This window comes from Schistocerca nitens, chromosome 1 (assembly GCF_023898315.1).
Source record: "Schistocerca nitens isolate TAMUIC-IGC-003100 chromosome 1, iqSchNite1.1, whole genome shotgun sequence".
Taxonomy (NCBI): domain Eukaryota; kingdom Metazoa; phylum Arthropoda; class Insecta; order Orthoptera; family Acrididae; genus Schistocerca; species Schistocerca nitens.
Genome location: NC_064614.1, coordinates 700,805,701 through 700,832,969, shown reverse-complemented (window position 1 = coordinate 700,832,969; position 27,269 = coordinate 700,805,701). Strand labels below are relative to the sequence as shown.

The 27,269-nt window shown below is 45.4% G+C and overlaps 1 long non-coding RNA gene across 1 annotated transcript in view; it reads left to right on the top strand.

Moving 5' to 3' along the window:
* The window catches only part of LOC126259592 (uncharacterized), a 616,409-nt gene extending 591,037 nt beyond the window's left edge, over window positions 1-25,372 (top strand). Inside the window, exon 5 of the long non-coding RNA XR_007546537.1 lies at window positions 25,280-25,372. This is a non-coding gene — a long non-coding RNA (uncharacterized LOC126259592). The remainder of the gene's footprint in view (window positions 1-25,279) is intronic.
* The last annotated feature ends 1,897 nt before the right edge of the window (window positions 25,373-27,269 follow it).

Genomic DNA, 27,269 nt, shown 5'->3' with positions numbered 1-27,269 from the left:
GCTGAGAAGTGGCAAACATTTACGGCCTACCCCGTATTAAATGGAGTCCGGCAAATAAAAATTGAGTTGACGAAACATGTCCCATCGTACCTGCGGATTCGAACCTGCGACCGTAGCAGTCGCGCGGCTCCGGACTGAGCGCCTAGAACCGGGAGACCACCGTGGCCGGCCGATTGGCGGTGTGAGGGCCATCGTCATGTACGATGGACAGCCACGAACATGCGCAGGATGTGGCCAGGAGGGACATGTACGTTCCGAATGCTTACACCGCCGTTTAATACAGACGCCATTACGTGTAGAGACCCAGGCTTCGACGGTCACGTCCTTACCCATCACCTACGCCAAGGTTGCACAGGACCCCGTCGTGCCACTCCCGATTGCGCCAGCAGCATCGTCAACGCCACCCGCCGCAGCACAACGCTCCGACGACACAAGCACGGCGTCGCCTCCAGTGCTCGCTTCAGGGCCGTCCGGGTTGCAGACCGAAACCGATGTTCCTGTTGGAACCATGGACGTCGACCTCGGTGTCGTGCCGACGTCTGCCTTTGTGCAGACGGGTTCGGAGTCAGACGACGGGCGACCACATTATGATTCAGAAGGCCACATCAGAAAACAGCGGTCGCCTCGCAAACACAGGAAACGACGACGAACGCCTTCCGATGACGCCCTTTCTCAGACGGCCCCGCGAGATGTCGACCTGTTGTCTGACGGTGATCTCCCACATTGCGTCCAGTCACGCGATGCAGCAGCAACAGGCGCCCCTCCTGTGACGCCTCCTCTCCCGGCCTGGGACGTGTCCACGCCGTTGTCAACGAATGATGACGGCAGTCCCCCTGCCATTCATGTTGCGGAATCCACAACACCCGTTCCGGAAGTACGTGACCGTCACTTGTCCACGTCGTCAGCTTCCTGGGCCGATGACGTTGAAGAAGAAGTGGAACAGACTGCCAGCGTGTCTGCACAGGAGTCCACCTCAGCGACACTGGGGCTGGCGCCCCGCCAGTAATTATCACCACTGCGGGACCACCGCCGGGTCTCCACATGCCGGCTACTTCTACCGCACGTTCTGCAAATACTGAGGATGGCCGTACACAGCAATATCGTATCGCCACGATGAATCTTGCCACCATTCGTGCCCCCCATAAACTGGCCATGTTCAGAGACACTATTTACTCTGCGGATGTGGATATAGCACTCTTACAAGAGGTGTTTGTGGCTGACTTCCTAGTTCCCACCGGATACAACGCCCATGTTTCCCCCGCATCCGATACCGGTAGCGGCGTCGCCATCCTGCTACGCGACGGACTCCCTGCAGAGGACGTCATCTACCTCCCCACTGCGCGAGGTATGGCCCTCACACTGTTCGGCGTGCGTATTATTAATGTCTACGCTCCGTCCGGAACTGGTCGCCGGCATGACCGACAAACTTTTTTTGCCGAAAGCGTCACACCCCTCTTCACCGGTCCGCAGGACGATTTGGTACTCGGTGGGGATTTTAACTCGACACAAGAGCCCGCGGACCAACTCCTGCGACATTCTCCTTGTGCATCTCTCTCAGTGGTCATCGACCGTCTACGACTTGTTGACACATGGAAGAAGCTCCACGGAATTCAACCGGGCTATACATTCTACACCTCTCACTCGTCAAGCCGCATAGATCGCATCTACGTTACCCGCTCCCTTGCTGATGACACACGTCATGCGGAAGTCTGGCCCTTGGCCTTTTCAGACCATGATGCGTACCTCTGTGACGTCACTCTCGCCCGACAGCAAGTGTGGCATAGTCGTGGTCTGTGGAAACTCAATGTCGCTCACCTGACCTCCTCAGACTGTCGCCGTATGGTCGAAGAAGCGTGGGCACGCTGCCACCATCGTCGAGAAGCCTATGACTCCACCTTATCATGGTGGCTCTCCTGTGCAAAGCCGACCCTCAGGAAGACTCTGATGAGTTATGGGAAGGAATTAAAGGCGTGGCAAACTAATACCCTGCACTTCTACTACACCATACTACGTGATTGTACGACGATGCCTTTCTCGCCAGCCCGGCAGTCGATGGTCCATCGCACGAAGGAGCAAATATCCTTGATCATGCGGCGTGACTTGGAAGGCACTGTATTCCGTTCTCGAGCTTCTAATCGAATCCCTCAAGAACGTCCGTCGATGTACCACCTCCTTCAGGAAAGACAACGACGACGACGAGCTCTGATCCAAGTCCTCACTGATGTGGAAGGGCGCCGGCACGACACCCAACAAAGCATCGGTCGTACTCTCCATGCTCATTTTGCCGGGCTATACGCAGCCGTACCGCATTCTGCAGCACTGATCACAGAAGTCGCTCAGCTTACTACGAACACTCTTCCGGAGGATGCAGTGCATGACCTCCAAGACGACGTAACCACAGATGAAGTGGTAGATGCTATCAAGGTGGGTTCCGATAACAGATCTCCTGGACCTGACGGTATACCCATCGAATTTTATAAAAGTTTTCACTATTTGTTGGCTTCCACGTGGACGGCAATCGCACAAGAGCTGATGTCACCGATGACAGTGTTCCCGAGCGACTTTCTAGAAGGCATTATTATCCCCGTACATAAACCGCGCGGGTTATCGAGGGTCCAGGACTATCGACCAATTACTTTGCTCAACAGCGACATGAAAATATTCACACGGCTACTGGCATCGCGACTCAAGAAGGTCGCACGTTACGTCACATCCTGCGACCAGACTTCCCTAGGAGGCGACAACAACATCCGTACGGCCCTTTGCCGTTACAGAGACATGATAGCATTAGCGCATTATCAGCGTCTCCCTGGCGCCTTGGCTTCACTGGACTTTAGCCAGGCTTTCGACCGTGTTGACCACTTCTATTTACGGACAGTTCTTCAGCATATGGGTTTTCCTGGCGGTATTGTCACAGTGGTTATGCGCCTGTTGAGTAGTGCAACCTCTAAAATCATGTACAATGGTCGCCTTACACCGTCCCTGGTCATCGCACGATCTGTACGACAAGGCTGCCCTCTTTCCACGATTTTGTATGCTTTCGCCTTGGAACCCCTGCTCCAGGGCATGCGCCAACGTTTGGAAGGCATGGCTGTGCAAGGCCACCGTTCTTGTTGTACGGCCTACGCAGACGACATAGTACTATATCTGCGCAGTGAAGATGAAGTACGAGCAGCACTGACATGGGTGGCGACTTACGGCGAAGCGTCGGGGAGCTGCCTCAACGTGTCAAAATCCAAGGTCCTGCTCATTGGTGAGGGCTTGCCGGAGAGATGCGCTGCCCCCCTTAGTGTCGCGCCCACCATACGGTGTCTTGGACTTGATTTCACAGCAGACCTGCGCCGCTCAGCGACTATCAATGGTAGACGCTTGCTACAGACAATCAGAGCAAATCTCGCAGATCACCGGCTACATGGTCTCGACGTTATCCAACGCGCGCAATACGTGAACATGTATCATGCTTCCCGTATACCACACGTGGCTCAAGTACTACCAGTCCCAAATCTCCTGGCGCGACGACTGTTGATGGCTTTCGGCTCCTTCGTCAGCTCGGGGATGTTATTCAAGGTGCAGTATGAATCCCTTGCACTGCCACGAGATCGTGGCGGGGTGGGACTCATCCACGTGCCGACTCGTGTCAAGGCACTATACGTCAGCTCCCAACTAAAACTTTGGCATCGTTGCCCGCTGAGCCTTACTAGCCCCCTGCTTCACAACTTTGCACCGGCCTCCTTGTCCGCCCCAGTACTGGTATCGACCATTCCAACCCCCTTTTATTACATCCAACGATTTTTCCTGGAGTTCAGTTATATCTACCGGTCCTTACCACTTACACGTTTGTACCTCACGAAAACAGTCTCCGAATTTTTACAACAGTGCCGCCCGTCCAACCTCATCGAACTTAAGTATCCACAGTACATGTGGCGACACATATGTAAGGCGATCCATGCGCGTTTTCTTGAATCAGACGTTCAATCAGCGTGGTACATCACCGTGAATGGCAAACAAGTTAACCGAGATCGTCTGCACCGCATCCATCTCGCCGATTCATCCCTCTGCACCCGCTGTGGAGTGGATGACACGGATGTCCACCGGTTCCACTGTGGCACAGTGTTCGACGTCTGGACACTTGCGCGGCGAATTTTGGCGTTTCTTACTCGCCAGACACCGGCTCAGATCGACGAACCGAACTGAATAGATCTGCTACCCAGAACCCACGCCTACGCCATGAGAAGACACGTTTGGTCGAGCTGGCATGCTGTAGGCGGATACACCTCAGGAGCTCCTGTAAGAACTGGTCTTTAACTACAAGTCGCACGACGACTTTATTTAAAAAAAAATTTCCTTATTTATTCCTCATAATTTGTTCTTAAAGGAAAAAGAAATTTGAATTTGGCTTTGAGAAAAAAAAATTGTTCCAAAAGATTGCTTCTTCGCCAACAAGACGAAGGAGACCAAAAAAAAAAAGAAAAAAAAAGTGTTCAGCGCGACAGAATGTCATACCTAACGGCCCGGGTTCGATTCCCGGCTGGGTCGGAGATTTTTTTCCACTCAGGGACTACGTGTTGCGTTGTTCTTAGTGTCATCATTTCATCCCCATCGATACGCAAGTCGCCAAAGTGGCGTCAACTCGAAAGACTTGCACCAGGCGAACAGTCTACCCGACGGGAGGTCCTAGCCACACGGCATTTCCATTTATCATAAACGAAACGTGAAAACAGCTAACTTGCTAGCTAGCTAACTGACCATGTGTTTCCGAACATACGTGAACTTTATGTATACCTTCACCTGTTCCATTGGCCAAAATTACGGTTTTCTACGCGAAGGCGTACAGTGACTTATTAGCCCACACTGGTATGTACTCACAAGGGAACCTTTCCATCGCACTCCCCTCAGATTTAGTTATAAGTTGGCACAGTGGATAGGCCTTGAAAAACTGAACACAGATCAATCGAGAAAACAGGAAGACGTTGTGTGGAACTATGAAAAAAAATAAACAAAATATACAAACTGAGTAGTCCATGCGCAGTTAATCAACATCAAGGATAGTGTGAAGTTAGGAGTGCCGTGGTTAGCGTGAGCAGCTGCGGAACGAGAAGTCCTTGGTCCAAGTCTTCCCTCGAGTGAAAAGTTTACTTTCTTTATTTTCGTAAAGTTATGATCTGTCCATTCGTTCATTGACGTCTCTGTTCACTGTAATAAGTTTAGTGTCTGTGTTTTGCGACCACACCGCAAAACCGTGCGATTAGTAGACGAAAGGACGTGCCTCTCCAATCCGAACCGAAAACATTTGATCGCAAGGTCATAGGTCAACCGATTCCTTCACAGGAAAACACGTCTGATATATTCTATACGACACTGGTGACGGCATGTGCTTCACATGAGAGGAATATGTTGTCGAGCCACCTAACTACTACACTTGGCGAATGGGTAAAAAGATTCTTCTACCTTGCCCGATTTAGGTTTTCTTGTGGATGTGATAATCACTCCCAAAAAAGTGATGAAAACATAAGAGTTCGTCACATAAACTGCAACAAATGAATGCAACAGTTTCACAGTCGCACAGTTTTCCCTGTGCTCTGTCAAAACATATGTTTTTAACGTTTTCAAATTTTTTCGTGTGTAGACCGTCAAATCCTGCATATGTCCAAGCAAATCTGAACATGTCCTGGAATTTTGGAGAGCAAAGTTGATTATGTGTGAGTGCCCGAATTTTGATAATTGTCTGAAAATAAAAAATTAAACTTTTCACTCGAGGGACGACTTGAACCAAGGACCTCTCGTTCCGCAGCTGCTCACGCCAACCACGGGACCACGGCGCTCGTGAGTTCACACTCTCCTTGATGTTACCTGTCTTGCGCATGGACTACTCAGTTTGTATATTTTGCTTATTTTTTTCATAGTCCCACACAACTTCTTCCTGTTTTCTCGATTTATCTGTGTTCAGTTTTTCAAGCCTATCCACTGTGCCAACTTATAACTAAATCTGAGGGTGGTGCGATGGGGAGGTTCCCTTGTCAGTAACAATAAGGTACACATCGCTCGTGAATAACAGCTCAAGATAGAAGCTTACGGTCTAAAACCCCAGCGGTGATCGTTTCTGAAATCTAACCCTCCTGCTGTTGACCTCTTTCCCTCTGACTAACATATCTCTCCAAACGCTATACGCTATGGAAGAGTGATTAATGGGTGGAAGGGAGGAGCTACCTGCTTGTGCTGTAAAAGGCACGAGCCAGACCAGACGCTGTTTTTTTTTTTTTGTGAGGAAGCGGCCGGAGAAATGTGTGGCGCCTGCGACTCGAGCGACGGCGGTCCGGCCTCTGGGGTGCGCTTCCGCTCCACCTACAGGAGCGCCGCAAGACGCCGAGGTCGTTCCCCCGGTGCCAGCTACATCCAGAGCTACCTGCGATTGCGTCACGGTACGCCGCCGCACGTGGCCGCGCCCGACCCAGATACACGGCGCGGCCGGAACTGCGGCACAACCCAGCCCGCCTGCGGAGGCGCGCCACATACGCTTGTCCGCCTCGCGACGCAACGGCCGCCGGGCCTGCTACATCACAACACTCTAAGTGCAACGTCCTATGTTGTTGTTTTGGTATCAGTTCTGCCACTGGTTTGATGCAGCTCTCCATGCTACTTCTTCATCTCCCAGTACTTACTGCAACCTACATCCTTCTGAATCTGCTTAGTGTATTAATCTCTTGGTCTCCCTCTACGATTTTTACCCTCCACGCTGACCTTCAATGCTAAATTTGTCATCGCCTGATGCCTCAGAACATGTCCTACCAACCGGTCCCTTGTTCTTGTCAAGTTGTGCCCCAATTCTTTTCAGTACCTCCTCATTAGTTATTTGATCTACCCATCTAACCTTCAGCATTCTTCTGTAGCACCACATTTCGAAACCTTCTATTCTCTTCTTGTCCTAACTATTTATCGTCCATGTTTCACTTCCATACATGGCTACACTCCATACAAATACATTCAGAAACGACTTCCTGACACTTAAATCAATACTCGATGTTAACAAATTTCTCTCCTTCAGAAACGCTTTCCTTGCCATTTTCAGTCTACATTTTATATCCTCTCTACTTCGACCATCATCAGTTACGTTGTTCCCCAAATATCAAAACTCCTTTACTACTTTAAGTGTCTCATTTCCTAATCTAATTCCTTCAGCATCACCCGACTTAATTCGACTACATTCCGTTATCCTCGTTTTGATTTTGTTGATGTTCATGTTACACCCTCCTTTCAAGACACTGTTCATTCCGTTCAACTGCTCTTCCAAGTCCTTTGCTATCTCTGACAGAATTACAATGTCATCGGCGAACCTCGAAGTTTTTATTTCATCTCCATAGATTTTAATACCTACCAATAATTCTTCTTTTGTTTCCTTTGCTGCTTGGTCAATATACAGATTGAATAACATCGGGGAGATGCTACAACCCTGTCTCACTCCCTTCCCAACCACTGCTTCCCTTTCATGCCCCTCGACTCTTATAACTGCCACCTTTAGAATTTGAAAGAGAGTATTACAGTCAATATTGTCAAAAGCTTTCTCTAAGTCTACAAATGTTAGAAACGTAGGTTTGCCTTTCCTTAATCTTTCTTCTGAGATAAGTCGTAAGGTCAGTATTGCCTCACGTGTTCCTATCCAGACTTCAAATGTTGACGTGTACCATTGCCTCTCTTAGTGTACCACGCCCACATCTTTTCCACGCGTCAACAGTGGAACAACATAATGACATATGCGTCTGATGTTTCAAACCTGTCCGATGAATTTTTATCTGCGAATAGCTGCCGCAATGCCGGCTGTTGACTTCGTTTCATTTATTTGGGCTTGGTCAAACTACCATTAAATAACAAACAATGTACGCAACCGACAAACACAAAAGTAACATAATATCACTTAGAAATAACATAGACGACAATTATACACCCAATCCACCGCAAAGAAATCAAAATAACACCTGTTAACGTGCCGCAGTCAGTATTTAACGTTTTCGCTCAAAAAAAAAAAGTTTCAAAAAGATTCACTCTATGTCACAAGACTGTATCTTTCCTCGAACGTGAAGACAGAAAGTTGGAGTAAATTTTACCTTTTAAACTGTCACGAACACACAAGGTGTTCGAAAATTTCTGCTACAAATATCTAGCACTTGCAGAGGCTGTGAGAGCAGCAGTGTGAAAACTTGTTTTCTGGATAGGTATGCAACAGGGTAATCATGGGTGGTGGGTGGTTAAGTCGGATCAACTGATGTCAATTGACATCCGACCTATTTATCTGATGTGGTTCGAGCCTCATTCACGTGTCTGTGACTGTTAGACCAACATGGTTGAGTACACAATTGCAGAATACACCGACATGATCCCTGTGTATGGCGAAGCTCACGCTAATGAAACAGCTGCTCGTCGCGTTTATCAATACACAACGCTCGTTACCCACAACGTCCGACTCCAGTGAATACCCTTTTCGCCAAAATTACGCAATGGCTTCGAGAAAGGATACCTTCACCCTGAGCAAGCGTGACGTTGGTACTCCAAGGAGACATGTCACATCCTAACTGGAAGGAGCCGCACTGTACCACGCTGAAGAGAATCCGACAACGAGTACTCGAGCAATGGCGTGTGCGATCGAGGTTGCTCACAACACCGCCTGGTATGTTCTGCATGAAATTACTTGTAACAGTGGTCGTGTTACCAACATGTTTTCAAATGATTGTAGCACGGAAACGATACGTTTCCGTTCATGGATTCCAGTACGCGATATTATCTAGTCAGCCTCCTCTACAAGTCCTAGAAGTTTGTGACGGGTGTTTTCGAACAACTTATTTGTGTACACCTATTACACGCCGAGATGAATTACTTGCAGTTACGAAGCGTGCAACTTCTTCGTGGATAGTTTAAAATTGTTTTGAAGCTGGTCTGTTAGCTGATTTTAAATAATCAAATTGTAAAATAGTGCACAAACACAAGAACAGAATGTAACTGCGTTTGGAGAAGTGTCGCACGTCGTGCAGAATATGATACTTTTAAGCGATAATTGCCAGAGATGTGTGTATTAATTTTAATTTTAAAAGGTGGGTATATTGACAACAAACTGCGAGTGCTTTAAGTTCTATTCGCAAAACCATGGACAAACAATCCCATGCCACAGCACTATCATAGTAAAATACCGTAAAATTAATTTAGTTAAAATGCAGAATCTGTAAGTGAACTGCAAAAATGTCACCCGACTCGTTGTTTATTTTCCTCTTCTTTACACACAGACAGATGCACGTCCTGTGATCGTGTGCAAACTTTCTATGGATGGACGAGTCCAATAGTAATCCAGAGTTCGATGTAGTAGTAAGTTGACCATAATTTTTCGTGATTGGTTCAAATGACTCTGAGCACCATGGGACTTAACATCTGCGGTCATCAGTCTCCTGTAACTGAGAACTACTTAAACCTAACTAACCTAAGGACATCACACACATCCATGCCCGAGGCAGGATTCGAACCTGTGACCGTAGCGGTCACGCGGTTCCAGACTGAAGTGCCTAAAACAGCTCGGCTACAGCGACCGGCGCTAAACAGTTAATCAACATAAAGAGACATAATATTTTACAAAGAACTAGAAGTTTTACTTGGCACCAGTTCTACTTTTCCAGTTCATTGGAAGGCCGGTAGGGGTCTCCGTTCGCTCGCTCGTTCATCTGGCTTTTCCCGCAATTGCCAGGGCGTGCGAGCACTGTCTTCTTTCGACAGGAAGGAGACGCATCGCATTGTGAGCTAAGTCGTCAAGAGTCTCTTAACAGCGATCTGGCTCAATTAAGCTTCAGCCGTAACGGCTGTACCGCTCTCGCATTGCACCATTGGCATCCAAGGTCTCTCACGACTGTTTTTCTTTTGGGAGGGTGGTGGATTTGTGAAAGACTCCGTCTCTATGCCTCCCCTTCCTACACCTCTGGATGAACTGCGACACAGCATAGCCACGCCACAGAATGCAGCAACTCCAGAAATTCTCGCAAAAGAAATTGACTATCTCTCGGTTCTTTGGTTCTAAGCGTAAATTTAATAAGCACTGCATTGTTATACGCTGATCAGCCAGAATATTATGACCGACTACCCAGTGACCCGTATGTCCACCTTTGGCACGGATAACAGCGACGCGTTGTGGCATGGAAGCAATGAGGCCTGGCACCACATCTCCACACACGAGTCACGTAATTACCGTAAATTCCGGGGAGGGCGGCGATGAGCTGTGATGCTACATTCTGTCACATCTCAGATGTGTTCGATCGGTTTCAGATCAGGCGAGTTGCAGGGCCAGCACAATTGGAACTCGCCACTATGTTCCTCGAACAACTCCTACACACTCCTGGCCTTGTGACGTGATGGATTATCTTGTTGAAAAATGCCACTGCCGTCGGAAAACATAACTGCCATGAATGGGGGTGTACGTGGTCTGCAGCCAGTGTACGATACTCCTTGGTCGTTATGGCACCTTACACGAGCTACACCGGACCATGGATGCCCACTTGAATGTTCCCCAGAGCACAAGGGAGCCGCCGCCAGCTCGTCTCCGTCCCACAGCACAAGTGTCATGGGGCTGTTCCACACGAAGACGGCGCATTCGCGCCCTTCCATCGGCATGCTGTAGAAGTTATCATCGCTATACATTGGCCGTGAGTGACTCATTTCCTTGTTTGCGTATTACTATGTCCTGACAGCGTTAACCGTACATATGTTACTAACTGACATTTAAATATAACGTATTTACCAAGAATAATTAGTTTTTGATGGATCCTCATTGTGCCGTTGGTTGAAACTGCATGCCCTCATAATACGCAAGTTACAATGAAACCTTCCCGTCTCCTCTCTCTCTCTCTCTCTCTCTCTCTCTCTCTCTCTATATATATATATATATATATATATATATATATTGTTACGCATCTTTCCCTTCTCCAATAACCTATGAAACCTTTCCTTAGGATTTCTATCTCTTGCTTAATAATAACAAATGAAATCTTCCCTTTGAAATTAATTCTCTTTCTTAATCTTCGCATACAAATTTAAGTGCTGCTTATTAAAAGTGATTTGCTGATTATTTCGACGAAACATAGAATGTGTCATCGTCGTGGCCCTCAGTCGTTACCTGTAATAACCCAAAACTGTTCCTTACCTTCTTTACTGTTACTGGATCGCCATCTGACTGATACATCGAACTGTGACATGAATATAGTTACTCTGTTTTACTATACTCTATGAGCTGCTGGTGGGCTGTCATAATAAGTGGCTGTAATTATTACCAAAGCTGACGTTATTCTTTAATAGCAAAGCTGACGTTATTCTTTAATTAATTTGACTGAAGTTACGTAATTCATAGTTAAACTTTTTCTTGACAACAATAAAATTTTGCAAATTTTTTGCGTTGATAGTTTTTGGTATGGATTATAATCAGTAATGCAATATTGCTGGCAAAAATTAATTATAATCTGAATGAAATGGGACTAACTTTTTATAATAATCTAACAACTAGCATTGCGCAAACATACCTTCAGTAGTCTTGAGTTTCTCAAAAAAATAATTCAATAATATTAGTTCCTCTTATGATAATAGTTAGCTGATGTCTCTGTACATCCGTTTATAATCTCTTGTAAATCATAGTTGGTGGCTGGCAGGCACACAGCTCCTCTCAACCTCTCGCTTCAGACCTGCTACCGACTCGCTTCACTCCTCGCTTACTGCTGACTTCCTACGAACGCTGAAGTGCGGTCTCTACTGCCACCAATGCTTTCTGGTGCAGACAATCCCTGCTACCATTACAAAATGTATCAATGCGCGGTCTTTCCCGCTCTTTTCTTAAAATGTATCCATACGCGGTCTGTCCCGCCCTTCTTAAAATTATATCAATGTGCGGTCTCTCTTGCCAACAGTACTTTGGTGCAGACATTCCCTGCTACCACAATTATTTCTAACATGACAAATATTAATTATTCCTACTTAATCCTATTAATAAAATATAAACATCTTACATAAATTATGGTTTGACAATACACAATAGAAATATACACGTCTTACAACAATAATTCCTTAACCACGAATATGACGTTTCCCATCATTTTACTTCAACGAATTATAAATTAACTACGGGTTTTCGAGATATCCTCAATTTGCTGGTGCTCAGAAACGCCATGTACACATCTGGGCTTCAAAGGAAAGCCAATAAGGCGCCTCGTGACTCTGCACCGAAGGGAGATGGCGTGCATGTGACGCAGGTGGCGCTCTTCCGTCTCATTGGTCTAGGTTCAAACGCACGTTCAGAATATCTGACATGCTACATATCGCTCTCTACGTTCGGAAAGACTCCCCAAACTAGTATTCCACGCTGTGACGTCATAAACACGGCACGCTCAACGCTCTAATGTCCGTGTGACGACGGCTTTATTAACGCAAGTCTTACGAGCACGTTTAGTGTTTTGGAGGAGGTATTCTTTGTCGCTGCGTCCCCTTTTCTTTTGCTATTTTTTTTAATAGAAACATTTCTCTGGCTGCGCATGCCATCTGTGCTTCTGCGATGTTTATTTTCCTCGCCAGTGGCGCGGGACAAAGCAGAAGTGAGCCTCTCCTCAGGGGAGCAGCGCAGGCGCACAGAGACACTGGGGCCGTGTAGAGGCCAGCGCGCCATTTAGCGTAATGTCTGCGCGGCCGCTAAGTTCTTGCGGCGCTCCGCACTCACTTTCCGCTGCATTAACCGCCCACAGGACCGGCCGTTTGCCCAGTGCTCCACCACGCCGTCTTTCCCCCAACAGAGATTACGCAACGCGCTGGAGATTCAACGCAGGGTCACCGCGGCGATGGGTGTGTCTTACTGTCAGATGTGATCTATGTCACAAATGTAAACTAATCTGTGCTTTTCATTTTGACCTCAGATCTCAGTTCCCACAAAGGTTATCTTATTCACACTGAGGTGACAAAAGTAGTGGGATACCGCATAACATCCTGTCGACCATCCTTTTGCACTTCAAAGCGCAGGAACTCGACGTGGCAAGGACTCAACAAATCTTCAGAAGTTCCTTGCAGAAATACTGGACCATTCAGCCTCTATAGACACCCCTAATTGCAAAAGTGTTGCCGCTGTAGGATATTGCGCACGTCTTGACCTCTCGATTATGTCCTATAAATATTCGATGGGATTCATGTCGGGCAGTCTGCGTGGCCAGATCATTCGCTCGAACGGTCCAGAATGTTCTTCAAACCGATCGCGAATAATTATGGCCCAGTGACATAGCGCATCGTTTTTGGGAACATGAAGCCCATGAATGGGCCGCAAATGGTCCCCCAAGTAGCCGAACATAACCATTTCTAGTCACTGATCGGTTCAGGTGGACCAGAGAACCAAGTACATTCCACGCAAATACAGCCCACACCATTAGGGAGCCACCATCAGCTTGCACAGTGCCTTGTTAACTACGTGGGATCTGCGCCACACTCGATCCCTACCATCAGCCTCTTACCAGCCGAAATCGGGACTCATCTGGCCAGGTCACGGTTTTCCAGTCTTCTACGATTCAACCGATATGGTGCCATAGAATTGTAAGTTAATAGTTGATGTATTCCTGATTCGTGTCTCATTGGATCAAAATATCTTTTTATTCAAGGGAATGAGACAGCGTTGTAACCTATCCCAGAAGTTATTCAATCTGTATACTGAGCAAGCAGGAAATGAAACGAAAGAAAAATTTGGAGTAGGAATTAAAATCCATGAAGAAGAAATAAATACTTTGAAACTTGAAACTTCCTGGCAGATTAAAACTGTGTGCCCGACCGAGACTCGAACTCTGGACCTTTGCCTTTCGCCGGCAAGTGCTCTACCATCAGAGCTAAATACTTTGCTAAATACTTTTAGGTTTGCCGACGGCATTGTAATTCTGTCAGACAGCAGAGGACCTGGAAGAGCAGTTGAATGGAATGGACAGTGTCTTAAAAGGAGGATATAAGATGAACATCAACAGAAGCAAAACGAGGATAATGAAATGTAGTCGAATTAACTCAGGTGATGCTGAGGGAATTAGATTAGGAAATGAGACACTTAAAGTAGTAGATGAGTTTTGCTATTTGGGGAGCAAAATAACATTATGGTTGAAGTAGAGAGGATATAAAATAAAGCCTAACCATGGCAAGGAAAGCGTTTCTGAAGAAGAGAAATTTGTTAACATCGAGTATAGATTTAAGTATCAGGAAGTCTATTCTAAAATTATTTGTATGGAGTGTAGCCATGTATGGAACTGAAATATGGGCGACAAACAGTGTAGAGAAGAAAACAGAAGCAATCGAAATGTGGTGCTACAGAAGAATGCTGAAGGTTAGATGGGTAGATCACGTAACTAATGAGGGGGTACTAAATAGAATTGGGGAGAAGAGGAATTTGTGGCACAACTTGATTAGAAGAAGGGACTGTTTGGTAGGTCACGTTCTGAGGCATCAAGGGATCATCAATTTGGTGTTGGAGGGAAGCGTGAAGGGTAAAAATCGTAGAGGGAGACAAAGACATGAATACACTAAGGAGATTCAGAAGGATGTAGGTTGTAATAGTTATTCGGAGCTGATGAAGCTTGCACAGGATAGAGTAGGATGGAGAGCCGCATCAAACCAGTCTCTGGATTGAAGACCACAACAACAACAAACGTTTTTAATAGGGTCTGATACTTTATTAACTTAACAAAAGCATATTCTGTAATATTCAGTCTTATATAAATATAAATGCTCTCTTTCTGGTGAGTCCGTTTGTTGGAATGTCTTGATCTATAAAACAGCTTGCACTACTTGGGGTAAGATGTTTTACACTTTCTTATTTTAAGTTTAGTGTTTCATATGTTGTAAAGATTCTGCTATTGTATAGAAACAGTGATCAAGTGAGAATAGCTTCAGGCTCCTACTAAGTAAGAATAATGAAATAATTTTTATATTATGTGCAGAAATACTGTAAATTGGTATGGCATTGTTTGTGATGTAACTCTCATAAGCCGATTTCCTTGTTGACTGGACATTGTACTATACTTTCCTTTCTTGCTTTATAATATGTTCACGGTGTTGGAGTTTTTGTTTATGTGTACTACAGACAGAACAGCATGACTAGTATATCGACAAGGGAGGAAACGTGCGTTTTAATAGAACTGACATAGGGATTTTACGCTTGTTCATTTCGTAAATAGTATATCGGCGACCTAGATACAGCCAACTTCCGCTACTTTCTCGTATACGTCGTCGGGACAAACAAACCGTACGCATATGCCGCATCGTTTCTGAGGGTTCAGCAGCACGTTGACGTCCAACATCAAGGTCCGAGTGTCTACGGCCTTAGTGTGGACTACTGATGGTGCTCGTTTCTGTGACATCGTGAGCGCCGCGGTACTTTTTTCAAAGTAAAAGACATCATTTAAGTCAAGTTTACCTCAGCGGAGAGTTACAATTAAGCTGGGTATTGATTGATTGCTGCAGCGCAGTAGACCTGTCCATCTTGGTACGTGGAAGCCACGCTCAGTCGATACGGGGCTTCACTCCGCGGCAGGTGGTCGCCACAGACAGCTGGTTACTCACTTCGTGCGGGAATGCTAAGAATACGACACGTACGGTGGCTGCCTTTATACTGGTGAATACTGTATAATCGAAACATCAGTATCACTTGTCAAATGGTAGAGAGCAGTGGGACTGAAGCCTGCTAGTTTTGAAACTTCTGCATATAACATTCAAATAACATTAACATTTATAATCAGCAGAAATTGCTGGACAGAAGTACAACAGTATCGTAAAGAATTTGCTTTGACCTAATGAAAGTTAACAACTGAGTTGGTAATTACACAATGTAAAACTTTAAAACTTCATAATTAAATTTTTAAGAAAAAATTTAAATTGCCGTAGTGAAGACAGTTATTAAAACATTACAAATCCTGAACTCTTAATTACATGTATACCAAAACGTTATTAAAAATTTAGGGATTGGCTACAAATGACACTTTATTAATTCGTTATATTTACATCACGACGAGCTCATTTCGCCTATTTTGGCCATTTTCAAGTGATCATGTGTATTAGCAGTTGCTTGCTTTACGTCTCAAATGGTACGATGTATTTTACAATATTGCATCCTAGAACGTCTTTTTGGGACCCGCTCAAGTGTTGTGCCGTTGGTAAGTTTTGTATGTCATCTGTTTGTGACCATGTTTATAACACTTGTAGAGTGTGAACTGCAGCAAAAGCCTGAATGAATAAATATATGTAAGGTGATTCAGTGGCCCTTACCTATCGGTTTTAAGCAACCCACAGTGCCTTTAAATATCACTTGCACGGTGTACGTATTCTCTCTCTCGCTACTCGCAAACTATTAGTACTACACGAAAAATTAACAGGATCTTTTTGTAGAAAATTTAATTTGGTTAAATTTTGTTATGGAATACATTTTCGCTAGAGGCTGTAGTTTTCAAATTAGTCAAGAAAAACGCACAAGAGTGATCATCATTTTCGTTCAGGAAGTCCAAAACCGTGGCCTCCAGCGATTTAACTACATTATATTTCCTACAAAAAGATCCTGTTCGTATTTTCTTCACGACTAATAGTCTGTGCGTAGTGAACGAGAGAATGTTAAAATCGTGCGCATGTTATTTGAAGGGGTCCGCAGCTCGTGGTCGTGCGGTAGCGTTCTCGCTTCCCACGCCCGGGTTCCCGGGTTCGATTCCCGGCGGGGTCAGGGATTTTCTCTGCCTCGTGATGACTGGGTGTTGTGTGCTGTCCTTAGGTTAGTTAGCTTTAAGTAGTTCTAAGTTCTAGGGGACTGATGACCATAGATGTTAAGTCCCATAGTGCTCAGAGCCATTATTTGAAGGCACTGCAGGTTGCATGAAAGCCGTAGGCAGGGCAGCTGAATCGCCGCATATAATACACTCCTGGAAATTGAAATAAGAACACCGTGAATTCGTTGTCCCAGGAAGGGGAAACTTTATTGACACATTCCTGGGGTCAGATACATCACATGATCACACTGACAGAACCACAGGCACATAGACACAGGCAACAGAGCATGCACAATGTCGGCACTAGTACAGTGTATATCCACCTTTCGCAGCAATGCGGGCTGCTATTCTCCCATGGAGACGATCGTAGAGATGCTGGATGTAGTCCTGTGGAACGGCTTGCCATGCCATTTCCACCTGGCGCCTCAGTTGGACCAGCGTTCGTGCTGGACGTGCAGACCGCGTGAGACGACGCTTCATCCAGTCCCAAACATGCTCAATGGGGGACAGATCCGGAGATCTTGCTGGCCAGGGTAGTTGACTTACACCTTCTAGAGCACGTTGGGTGGCACGGGATACATGCGGACGTGCATTGTCCTGTTGGAACAGCAAGTTCCCTTGCCGGTCTAGGAATGGTAGAACGATGGGTTCGATGACGGTTTGGATGTACCGTGCACTATTCAGTGTCCCCTCGACGATCACCAGTGGTGTACGGCCAGTGTAGGAGATCGCTCCCCACACCATGATGCCGGGTGTTGGCCCTGTGTGCCTCGGTCGTATGCAGTCCTGATTGTGGCGCTCACCTGCACAGCGCCAAACACGCATACGACCATCATTGGCACCAAGGCAGAAGCGACTCTCATCGCTGAAGACGACACGTCTCCATTCGTCCCTCCATTCACGCCTGTCGCGACACCACTGGAGGCGGGCTGCACGATGTTGGGGCGTGAGCGGAAGACGGCCTAACGGTGTGCGGGACCGTAGCCCAGCTTCACGGAGACGGTTGCGAATGGTCCTCGCCGATACCCCAGGAGCAACAGTGTCCCTAATTTGCTGGGAAGTGGCGGTGCGGTCCCCTACGGCACTGCGTAGGATCCTACGGTCTTGGCGTGCATCCGTGCGTCGCTGCGGTCCGGTCCCAGGTCGACGGGCACGTGCACCTTCCGCCGACCACTGGCGACAACATCGATGTACTGTGGAGACCTCACGCCCCACGTGTTGAGCAATTCGGCGGTACGTCCACCCGGCCTCCCGCATGCCCACTATACGCCCTCGCTCAAAGTCCGTCAACTGCACATACGGTTCACGTCCACGCTGTCGCGGCATGCTACCAGTGTTAAAGACTGCGATGGAGCTCCGTATGCCACGGCAAACTGGCTGACACTGACGGCGGCGGTGCACAAATGCTGCGCAGCTAGCGCCATTCGACGGCCAACACCGCGGTTTCTGGTGTGTCCGCTGTGCCGTGCGTGTGATCATTGCTTGTACAGCCCTCTCGCAGTGTCCGGAGCAAGTATGGTGGGTCTGACACACCGGTGTCAATGTGTTCTTTTTTCCATTTCCAGGAGTGTATTTCTTTCTTCGACCTAATACGTGCCGTGGGCCAACCACAAAGATAACTTTTGGAATTATTAAAAATGTTTTTTGATTAATGAGTACGAATGCAAAATACAAATATAAAAGAATTAGTGAAATTTAACGAATCTTGAACTGCAGATTAAATGTACGTCGGAACATTACAAATGAAAAAAGTTTCAATCTTATTCTGGGAGGCGAAACAGACATCTCAAACAACCATAACGAATGACAAAGAAGTAAAGCTATGAGGACGGGGCGTGAGTCGTGCTTGGGTAGCTCAGATGGTAGAGCACTTGTCCGCGAAAGGCAAAGGTCCCGAGTTCGAGTCTCGGTCCGGTATACAGTTTTAATCTGCCAGCAAGTTTCACATCAGCGCGCACTCCGCTGCAGAGTGAGAATCTCTTTCTGGAACTATAGCGAATGACCAGAACCAAGTCGTGAAACCATTGACACCAACACCTCACTGACGCCATAGAAACAACAATGCCGTTAAGAAAAAGACAATTCTATTAAATGCACCAAACAAAAGCAAATCAAGATGTTTTCGACTGTGTCTTGATGTTATAACATTGTCTTCAATGCATCACGAATAACCTCGTTTAACACACGCTAGATGGTGTCGAAACAGGTCTCTGGCGAAAGAACCTCTGATGTGTGCCATGTATTGTGGCTCTTTTTACCCGTGGACCCACGGCCGCTGGCAGTCATGGTGGCCGAGCGGTTCTAGGCGCTTCAGTCCGGAACCGCGTGACTGCTACGGTCGCAGGTTCGAATCCTGCCTCGGGCATGGATGTGTGTGATGTCTTTAGGTTAGTTAGGTTTAAGTAGTTCTAAGTTCTAGGGGACTGATGATCTAAGAAGTTAAGTCCCATAGCGCTCAGAGCGATTTGAACTTTTTTTGTATTTTTTTTTTTCGTTGACAAAAATTTACACAATGAATTCGGCTTTGGTCATTGATGTACTTTGTAGTAACTAATGATGTTTGGTTTGTGGGGCGCTCATCTACGCGGTCATCAGCGCCCGTACAAGTCCCAAGGTTTACACAGTTCAATTTTTTTTTTCACAGTCCATTCTAGCCGCTGTCATGAACGATGATGATGGAGATTAAATGATGACAATACAAACACGCAGTCCCCGGGTAGAGAAAAATCTCCAACACGGCTGGTAATCTAAACCGAGATCCCGTGATCCAGAGGCAGCATCTTTTATCATTGCCTGTTTGTTAATATATTACGATTTTTTCTTTAAAAGCATAGGTCCTCATAACCTCACTTTCAGCGTTGGGGTGCCAAACTGAGCAGCAGAGCGCTCTCACAATTCACGCAGTTCTGTCACTGACGTGTAAACGAAAATGAGCACTCGAGGCAGACGAGATTGAGTACACGAATAAAACGCAAGGGGCGCTCCAGTAGACTCATTTGTCTCGCGTAGGCGGTTGAGACGAGAAAAACGATCTCGTAAAAGGGGCTTTATATCAGCTCTTCACAACCGCCAGTACGAGCACGGCGCGTTGACTTTCCACAACCGTTGCAGCCCAGCCAGAGCGCGGGACTCAACCTAGAAGCCGCGCCGGCTCAGCGCTCGTATCACTGTCTAAAGACGTAGCCTGAGTCACGACAACGATCGAGCAAGGTCGTCGTTGAGTACGTAGCGTTCAGGTAATTGAGAGCACTTCCTCTGCCTATACTTACGTTGAGACGTTATCTGAACTCCGTCCTTGTAGCTGGGAGTTCGCGTTTCTCGTCTGTAGAACACAGGAGAAGACAGTATTAGAGTATATTAGTCAGAGGACCACCTTCTGCCGTCCTAGTGTTTGAAAGAGTTTTTATTTTGTGGCTGGAGTTCTTTCATCGACGCAGACGTGTACGAGAACCAGCATGCCGACCCACCAGACGCAGTACATACGGTGATATCACAATTTGCTGGGGCTTATTAGGACTATAAAGCTAAACAGCTGTGATCGCGTTAGTGTATTTCCACTGAGGTTCCACACAACCATAGATCATCTTGGAAAGTAGTATCTTCTACTGTTTGGTACGTAGATGATGTCAGCCGTTTCGCGTTATTGATATTAGATCGCGCAGTCATAATAAGGGGCAGAGTTGGGCAATTGATTAGTAATTTTACTTACGAAATTTAAACTTTGTAATATAAAGTTTTTTTTTAAAATCTACAATAAATATATAAGCAGAAACAACGTTTATCATTTAGTAGGATTAGTTGCCTTCATCATTCACTTATGTTTAGACTGTAATTTATAGAATTAAGAGATCCTAAGATCTGCTTAAGGGGATAAAATAGGGCCAAATCTTGATTTTAGTGTTTATTATTTTCCGTTACGAACATTCATTTTACACCCGCCAGGAGTAGCATCTTGGAACTTTGCTGACAATAGTAACTGCATTAAATGGCAGAATAGAAAGTGCCCGAAGGGCTTCGTCGCATATCGGATTTGTCTGCAACACATCATGTCGTCTTCTCTGTGCTTTTTTTTTCTGCCAGCGCCAGCGACCAAGCTGTTGTAGCGTCAAAATTGCGTGTTGAAGCTAAACGCTGCAGTTTCTGTTGGCAGAGCTGAGCGCCGATTGCGTCAGCATTTCCCTGCCCGCAGCAAAGACCAATCTTCTCATTTAGATTTTTGTTCATCATTTTCACCAGTTGTTTTTGAAGGATGTCGAACTGAAGAAATAGCACACTAGTCCCGTTAAAAGTTGTATTTTAACGCAACTGGAATGCTGTTTCTTCATATCGGAAATCTTGTTATTCGATTCACATCGCCACCACCATTGTAATCGGACTTCTTCTTTTGTGCCACATACACAAATCTTCACACGGACGTGATGAAAGCTCAAAAAGTGATAAGATTCCTTCACACAGTGCAAGTAAAAAACAATTTTATAACACAATTTCAAATATTTACCGAATATTGCGAAGAAGTATGATATAAAATAAAAATATCGACATTCGATGTTGCCATTTTGGTATCGATATATCGGGAGAAAAATATCACCGATATTTACAGAAACTTTTTGGAAATAATATTGATATATCGGTATTGTATCAACAACGCTAGTCTGAAACGATTGGTGTTATGCCGATATAAGGAATAAAAACATTTGTGTCAATAACGTTATGTGACGTATTGCAGTCTTAATCATCCATTACATTTTCGCCACAGTAAAAGAGAAATAAGAGTAAGTATACTTCTCTGCGTTTCTCACAGAAGGTCGAAACATGTGATCAGCGTTAATGTTCTGACTCACCCTGTAGCGAGTGTAGCGTCCAGTGTAGAGCAGAGTAAAGCTGCCCAGTACTGTAGCGCGGAAATGAAAATTATGTTTCTGATACTGTAGCCACCTCGATTAAATCACTTAACTGCGGTGTTGATCAACTGATGGAGATCCAGGAGAGCTCGAGGTTTGTTTCTAACATTTGCTTCGAAGCTGATATAAGTAGTTCAGTTTCTCTGCACTATTTAACACGTCTAGTCATTGATAGAACGCGCAGTGGTTTGTCACATATTGATTATAAACTGAACAACAACAAGGTTCGTAAACATCAACATAACTCTCATTACCAGTCTCAACTCGTCGTATTTGTTTTAACGATTAATTCTTCTGTACGTGCGATCAGCAACAAATCACACATTGCTAACCCAACGAAGTGGCGCAATGGGCAGTGGCTAAAACACTGCACTTAATATTCGAAAGCAGAGGTAATCACCGTTCAACAACGTTATTTTTTTTTTTTTAGTTGCCATGACACGGACTGCGCGGCCCCTCCCACCGGGGGTTCGAGTCCTCCCTCGGCATGGGTGTGTGTGTTGTTCTTAAAGTTAGTTTATTGTGTAATTCTAGGGATTCTAATTTGTTAATCCATATTCCCCTATGATTCCTTCCTAAAGTGCGAGTAGATTACTGTTCTCATTGTTACCAGTACAAGCTTTTGTTCCATCTCTATCGACCTCGCCGTTGACGGAAAATTGGTTTCCGTCCATTTTTAAACATTGGTCAAAGGAAAATCGGGTATCGGAATGTAACTATATGTTTGATTCTCCGAAAGAGTAGCAGTTTGCTATCGAGTCTAACAACTGGCTCCTTTGGATGCAGAACGTTCCAGTAGTGTGCTCGTGGTCTGATGGTATGTACAGCAATCAACTATGCCGATTCGATATTGCAGGGACAAAATCTTGCAGTGTTTTGCTCTGCGTTATTCTGGTACAACTGTTCGTTTTCTCCTATACACAGCTCTGCACTTACCTATTGAAGAGCTGTTTTCCGAGCTGCTTCATTGTATGGATCTCCTTCGAATCAGTGGTCAGAATATCTAGTTATCTTCCGCGTATTTGATATTTGCTCGAAAGACTTACTAAACCTAGGTCAAAAACTCATGACTTTAATATTACTATAGAACGCACTTCCGAAGGATTCATTGCTAATTATCGATAACATTTGCATTATGTCCACACATAATGCAACAGCATTGGTCCAGCCAACTACATTAGGAGTCAAGAGATATAGTTGCGCTCGATATTCCTGATCTACTCCTGTGGTAAAATACGTTGAAAAAAATTACAAATAACTTACAGCAGTATATTCACGGATATCGTACTACACAAAATGTGTTTCCTTTATGGTATCGGTGGTAACATAACTCTTATCTTTTACATATTGTGTGATATGTTGTCTTATACTGGTCTTTTTTCCGTGACTACGCTCATGTATGCATTCTACACGTATAATACACATGTCTCCTCTTATCCCCCCTGCCCACCCCTTTTGTGTCCACCTTTTCCTCCCTCCCTCTCCCTGTCCCACTCATCCTCTTAACTCTATTTGTCCATTTCCTCCTTCCCACTGGTTTTGTTTCTCACCCATCCTCCCCCTCTCGTTGTCTATCTCCTCTGTAGACTCTCTTTGACTGTATCTTCCTCTCCCCTTTGTCTATCAATATCATCTTTTCCTTCTCTGCCTTTTTCCTCTCCATTCTTTCATTTCCACCTGCCAGCTACCCCTCTACATGCTACGCATCTATATCTTGTACCTGCCTCCTCCATCTCCTTCTCCTTCCCCTCTCTGCCTGTCCATCTCCTCTTCTCCCATTCCCCTGTTCACATCATGATGGTCACTTTCTCACTATCCATCTCCTGGCCCGCTCCCTTCTGCTCAGCTGTATTCACCTGCACATGTAGCCCCTGCAAGGTATGCCAAAATTATCCATGTAGCATGTCTTGTTATGCAGGGCAGCCTACATGGTAGGGGTAAAAAGACTTCTTTTTTTTTTCCCTTGATGTCTGCTCCTATGGGAGCTAGGATGTTCTGTCATAGTCGTGATTGTCACATACCAAACAATATATGTACCAGATTTGGTTGCTACTGATCCAATGGATCAGGAGGTGCTGCTGGAGGACACACACATACACTTAGCTATATACTTTGTTGCAGCTTTCCTTTGTGTCCATATTACTTTCTTTCTTTCAGAATGTGCACTGTCTAGTTAACTGGGTTGGTTCTATTCTTCTAATGTGTCCATAAGATTTTAGCTTGGTATTTTTTTCATATCTGCATAATATTGACATACTTTTCAATTTGTTTTGGCCTTAATCTGTATGTTCCTTCACAAGTATAACAATGATATAAAATTTTTCTGTTTCTTTTCATTTTCTGTTTTGTATTTCTTCAGTGTCCCTCACCTTCAGTTTAAAATGGGTGTTTCAGTCCATAAAGACCTGTAGTTTGATGACTGTTGTAGTGTCTCAGTTTTGTATATTTTGAGACAACTTCTTGTTGCATGTGCCTTTTGTTATCCTGAAAGTGATAACAAAATTCGTTATCACAAAATTGAAACCAAAGTTTTCCAGGCCAATTTCCTAAATGCCTTCACTTAAATTTGAATTGGGAAACTATCTCGATTTTTCTGTAATCATTTTTCAGATTCTTTGGTATTTTATTTTATATATTTAGAGTTCATTAATTGTAACGAGTTTCGAAGTTGTAGCCCCATTCGGTAGCGCTCATTGTTGTAATCAACCAAGCTCTTACCTGATGCCATCACTGGCCACAGGTTAAAAAAGGTAGCTGCTGATCCAGATATAAAATTCTCATCAAAATAATCGAGAAAATGATGAAAATAATATTGTTCTAGGCAAAAGTCGAGGACTCTGGTTCAGGATCTAATCTAGAAGTAATTTTCTACGTAAATAATTTCCAATGGGGCCTTCGGTTCGTTGCAGAGGGAAAGACTCACCTTTCAATTTTCGAACATAGGTCGTCTGTACCGATGACAATGCTCTTCATTTCCTTAGAGACAATAACAATTTATTACAGAGCATGCTGCAGTCCTGTAACAAACGAATTTTTAGGGCATAAAAACGAATCTTAATTTTGATATAATACGTGCAGTGAACTACGCAAACACCGGCGAGAAGCAAATTGAACACGGACGGCCATTGAGACTGTTTTCGACAGTTTTTATTTCGGCTGCGAACACGAATGTTGGGCGCGTTATGGCGGTGGCTTTGAGGAGAGAGGAGGAAAAAAAATCGAGGAGCCTCGGAGAGTGATATAATATTCTACAGTGGCGCGTATTTGTTTTCGGTCGGCTGGCACAGTTTTTCGTTTGCACAGTGCCCTAGCTGGCACGCATTCGTTTAATTTGCCCCTAGCGCGCTGGGCACCGGGCGCCACTATTTACAGTTATTTCGTTGCGGTGCAGCGCGGCGCGGCGTCTCTTTTTTTTCCCCGTTCGGCTGTGCCCGCGGACGCGTGTCTCTATATTTGATTGCGTTCGCTATCTAATTACGGGAGGCCGTCGCGCTAATTTGCGCGCGCGCGAACTGTGGCGGAAATCGGGGACCGCCCGCTGGCGCGCCGCGCAGGTGCCGACCGCAGCCTATCTGACGCCTCCTCCTATTTTATCTGTTTCAGGTAAGTTGGCGGCTCTCTGTTGCCTAGCGGCCCGAGGTTGCAGTCTTTCTTCAGCCTGCCGCAAGAGGCGCTTTTCGAGCAAGTGGATGGGGCGGTGACACGCACTTCCTGACAGACTTATGTTGATGAGGACGTGAAGGTTCGTGGCCATTCCATGTAAGTGCTTCAAGATAATTTAAGAATTCTGCTTGTGAGAGGAAAGGATAGGTGGGAGGCAGAGATAAAATGTCAGAGCGAGAGAAAGAAAATGAGAGAAGCACACTGAAATCTAGAGAAAGAGGAAAAAAACGGAGTGGCTGATTTTCTGTCCGTCTGTCCGCGCGCGTGTGTGTGTGTGTGTGTGTGTGTGTGTGTGTGTGTGAGAGAGAGAGAGAGAGAGAGAGAGAGAGAGAGAGAGAGAGAGAGGGGGGGGGGGAAGAAGGAGGGGCTGGGAGCCAGTGAAAAATAAAGAAATTGGTACCGATAGGAAAATCGAAATGTTTGATGCAAATTTAGAGCTTGAGAAAAAGCGATCTATATTAGTCCGCAACTTCCATGACCACTGTCATTGAAGGGTTGTTAGCATGCGTCACGTTTCTCTTCAATTTCTTGTACATGATACGCGTTTAGACCAATTTGCTGGGATCATCATCAGGTTCTTACAGGGTGTCCAGAAAAGGACTCCCTGATTTCAGAATTAAATATCTCGAAAACAAAGATCGATAGAGGAATGCAGTAAACGGTATGTTTATTGTGAAAGCTGTAAGAAGTTTATACAGCAGTTTGAAATAATAGTTACAAAAGCTGCTAACAGATGGCGCTGTACGCTGTACAGCTCATATCAGCATACATAAGTGAAATAATCGTATGAAAACAATCTTTGCCAACAATCACATCACAATGGTTTCAAAATGTTCACCATTGGCACTACAGAGGTGGCGCAAACGAAGAATGAAATTCGCCATCACATTTCGTAGTGTCTCAACCGAAATGGATTCACATGCCACAGAGATCGCCGATTCAAGCTCGTCCAGCGTGGCGGGATGCTTCGGGTAGACCATGTCTTTCACTGTGCCCCACAAAAAAAAGTCACAGGGAGTCAAATCCGGCGAATATGGAGGCCAATCCATGCCTGCACTATTAAATTTGGGATATTCCAAAGCAATGACTCGATTCCCGAAGTATTCCTCAAGAAAGCGAAACACTTGTTCGGTCCGATGTGGTCGGGCTCCATCTTGCATAAACCATTCACTACCTGGTCGATCCTCTAACGCTTGCTGTGTGGCGACAAATTGTTCCAAAATTGCAACGTAACGTGCACCAGTGACCGTTTCTCGAATGAAAAAAGGGCCAATAATGCCTCTGCTGCATACTGCAGCCCACACAGTAACTTTAGGAGAATACAGGGGTTTCGCTTCCACCAATATGGCTTTTCGGAACCCCAAAATCGCCAGTTCTGCTTATTCACGTATCCATTCAGGTGGAAGTGTGCTTCATCTGCAAACCAGATGAAGCCAACATCAAATCCTTCACTATCAATCAAAGCAAAGGCAACCCTTTATTGCACAGCTCGTACGGGTATGGCCTGGTGCGTTTGAATTTTGAATGGAAACATGTGTTGGCTCTTTCTCAGTATTTTCTGCGTGCTGGAACGCTTCAAACCAGTCTCAGATGCAATTCTACGGACGGATGACATTGGATTTCGCTGAATAATTCCAGAAAGTGTGGCGATATTTTCAGGCGTAACTGCGGTTTCCTTGCCAACATGCCCCACTAGATCATCAGTTACGCTGCCTGTTCGTTGAAATTTTGCGAGGAGCGTACGAATGGTTTTCGCATTGGGTCCCTTTGGAACATTAAATCGTGCTTGAAAACTTCGCCTTGTTGCCGTAGGACTCTCTTCTAACCTGTGGTACTCTAGCACCAGAAAAACGCGTTGTACAATGGAGTACGTGGTTTTAATCTCTTCCTTCGGTACGCTAACTTCTTTTCACGTTTCAATAGTAGAACT